The sequence below is a fragment of the Poecilia latipinna genome, unplaced genomic scaffold (assembly GCF_001443285.1).
Source record: "Poecilia latipinna isolate Pla-1442-1.1 unplaced genomic scaffold, P_latipinna-1.0 Scaffold3136, whole genome shotgun sequence".
Taxonomy (NCBI): domain Eukaryota; kingdom Metazoa; phylum Chordata; class Actinopteri; order Cyprinodontiformes; family Poeciliidae; genus Poecilia; species Poecilia latipinna.
In genome coordinates this window covers 28,709-31,900 of record NW_015115752.1, presented here as the reverse complement: position 1 = coordinate 31,900, position 3,192 = coordinate 28,709, and the positions used below count along the sequence as shown (strand labels likewise).

Sequence of the window (3,192 nt, the reverse complement as noted above, 5' to 3'; positions counted from 1 at the left end):
ATATATATATATATATATATATATATATATATATATTATATATATATACATAACTTCCTTTAGTAATACTAGTTAGGTTTTTTTCTTTGTTTAGATTAGTGTTTCTCAACCCTGGTCCTCACCGACCCACTGCTCTGCATGTTTTAGATGTGCCTCTATTCCAGAACAGCTGATTCAAATTATTGCATGACCATCAAGTACTGCAGAAACCTGTTAATCACCCAGAGATACAATTCAGGTGTGTGGCAGAAGGGAAGCACCTAAAACATGCAGGACACGGGGGCGGTGAGGACCAGGGTTGAGAAACACTGGTTTAGATCTTCACGTTACCTTTGTTATCCCTTGTCTCCTGTTTCATTGTGTTTTGGATTTCCTTGTTTTCCCTGGATTTTGGATTTAGTTAGTTTAGTTCATTAAAAATAACATCTTCATAAAGTACGTCCACTGCCTGCTGCGTTTGTGTCCACCGCCACACCACATCATGACACAAACCAGATGAAAAAGCCCATCTTTAAACATTTAATGTGTAATTAAACAATAAAGATGACAAGTAAATTTTATGAAACATATTTGTTGTATTTAACATATTTCAGGTAAGTAAACATGTAATGAAATGGATCCAGTCCTAGAATTTTATGTAATTGAACATTACAGGTTACAAATGTTCTTATCATGTGAGGTAATATATTTTATGAACTTTTTAAAAAATCTATTTTTCAAATATAAATTTGATTAAAAAATAAAAAAGGGGTCAAATGGAATAAAAATATGCCTCATCTATATAGTTTAGCAAAATAATTTCACAGATTTTGAGTTAATAGGTCACATGACCTAGAAGCTATTGAAGAAAATACTAAAAGCTAAAAATATATATAAAGAAGTGTTCAAATGTAATGAAGATGAATGTGCCTCATTTATACAGTCTAGTAGAACGATTTCACACAGATTTTGAGTTCATGGGGCACACGATTTGGAAGCTATTGAAGAAAACATTTAATATTATTTAAAATATTAAATATGACTTAAACATTTTTTAGAGGATAGTGTGCCTCGTTTAATAGTATGAATTACCACTTTTTTGTATTAGTTGGTCACAAGACAAAGCATTTATTTATAGGAGTGTTTGGAAATTGACGGTCCCTATGTGAACCTCCAAGCGCTTGAGGTGGCATCGGTAGAGAACAGCTGGCCGAAATTAGCGTTCATAAATCGGATCAACCTTGAGCTGAACGTCCCTTACTCCGCGGAGGGCGAATATCCTTCGCTGCGGTCGGTAATACAATGAAAACACCGGTGTTCTGACTAGTTTGTTTTGGTCTGTGGGCTGCAAACATGGCGCCGAGCGACGTAAACGTCATACGCTGTGACGTCAGCTCCAAAGCTCTATAGACGGTACAGTAGAGGCTGGAGTTACATTATGCATCCACTAGATGGAGCTGCACTAAAGTGAATATCAACAAAACAGTCCGACTCCGGTCGGTGAGGAGAGCCTTCCGCGACTGGGCCGGGGCGTGAGCGGACGATGGTCAACTTTCTCCATTCGCGCACAGCATGGTCGTGGAGAACGTGGTGCTAAATGACCTGCAGACAACCAGATTCTAGACGGTTGGAAGGTAGATAGGTCAGTCAAACTTTATTAATAGATTACAAACCAGCGTTCTGACAACTATCCCAGCATGCACCGCGCGCTTCTTCTTCTACGGGTGGAAAATGAAGTCAGCGGCTGCTTACCGTAGTTGTTAGACCTGTTGTGGCTCAATATTGGTCCATATATAAGTCGCACCGGATTATAAGGCGCACTGTCGGCTTTTGAGGAAATTGAAAGTTTTTAGGTGCAAATACGGTACTTAATGACAACAAAGTCACCTGTGACAGGTGACTCTACATAGTCAAATGACACCCGATGCCCAATCCCTTTTGTTCTTCTGGCGTGCAGGTGTGTTGAGTACAAGTAAGTTTTGTTTTTCTTTTCTACAGCAGTGGTTTACTGTTCGCTTTAATTTGCCTCATTGCTTGTTGTGGCTCTTTTTACTCACCGGTGGAGTTTCTGCTTGCGCTCTGACGTTGCTTATCTGACTCACCTGTAGCGTTTCTACTCGCGCTGAATTTGTCTTTAGTTTGTTTAATCTGTCTCACAAGCAGTGGAGAAAGTACTCAAAAATGTACTTAAGTAAAAGTACAAATACACAGACAAAAATGTACTCAAGTAAAAGTAAAAGTACCACATTAACATTTTACTTAAGTAAAAGTAAAAAAAGTACTGGCTTTTAAAAATACTTAAGTATTAAAAATAAAAGTACTTGCTGAATGCATTACCTAATCGCTAATATCATTAAGATTGTATTTAATCAATCGTATTTAATTTTAATACATCAGAAATGTGCCATTTTAATTAACAATGCCACAGATAAAGCATGTTTTTATTGTGTTTTCTCTCTGTAACATAGTTTAGACTATGTGATTCTATGCATCATGATTTCAGGGATGGAAACATCTTGTCTCCTGTCCTAACATAGCATGAACTTCACTTTTTTTTCTTTTTAGTGGCATTTATTTTGAAAGAAATCCAACTGAAAGGGTGGGCAGGGGAGGACATGGAACCAAGGAGCCACGTAGCAGAGTTGTAGTCTAGACCACCGAACCCGAGACCAAGTCAAGACCGAGACCAGACCGCGCTACGTGACACAATAAAATTAATTGCACTTATCAAAATTGCTTCTCAAATTGATCTGAAAGATCCACATTCCCATAAAAACACCTAGATATTAAATACTTAGAGCTGAAATACATTTAAGCAGTATCAATTCAAACTCTTCTTCATTCTGTTTTGCTTTCATCTCTGTGCCACAATTCGCAGAGGTCTCCTGCCATCCCTAAAAAAATAATGCCCTGGGTGGTTGCCCATATTGCCAATGTCAGAAACCACAACTGTCTGCACCACTAAACATAGTAATTAAGGCAATGTATTAACCGTAAACAACGCTCAACTATGAACACTGACCAAGACGCAATAAGCAAGAAGTAACCAAGCAGAAGGAGGTGACTGTTCTCATCCTCCCTCCTGCTGCAACGTCTGACAGGAGACGAAAACAAAGAGCAAGGAGCATGCTCTGCGTTCTTATGTTCCTGTTTTATTTATTTGCCAATTAAATATATATATATATATATATATATATATATATATATATATAT

At 37.7% G+C, this 3,192-nt stretch overlaps 1 protein-coding gene and 1 long non-coding RNA gene across 2 annotated transcripts in view; both read right to left on the bottom strand.

Annotated features, from left to right (window-relative positions):
* LOC106940227 (focadhesin-like) overlaps positions 1-3,192 on the bottom strand; it is a 43,349-nt gene that overhangs the window by 19,617 nt on the left and 20,540 nt on the right. The gene's annotated exons all lie outside the window — the stretch shown is intronic.
* Positions 1,082-1,430, bottom strand: LOC106940229 (uncharacterized). The gene is made up of 2 exons (XR_001423036.1): positions 1,184-1,430; positions 1,082-1,150 (listed from the first exon to the last, which is right to left on the bottom strand). It is a non-coding gene; the product is annotated as an uncharacterized LOC106940229 (long non-coding RNA).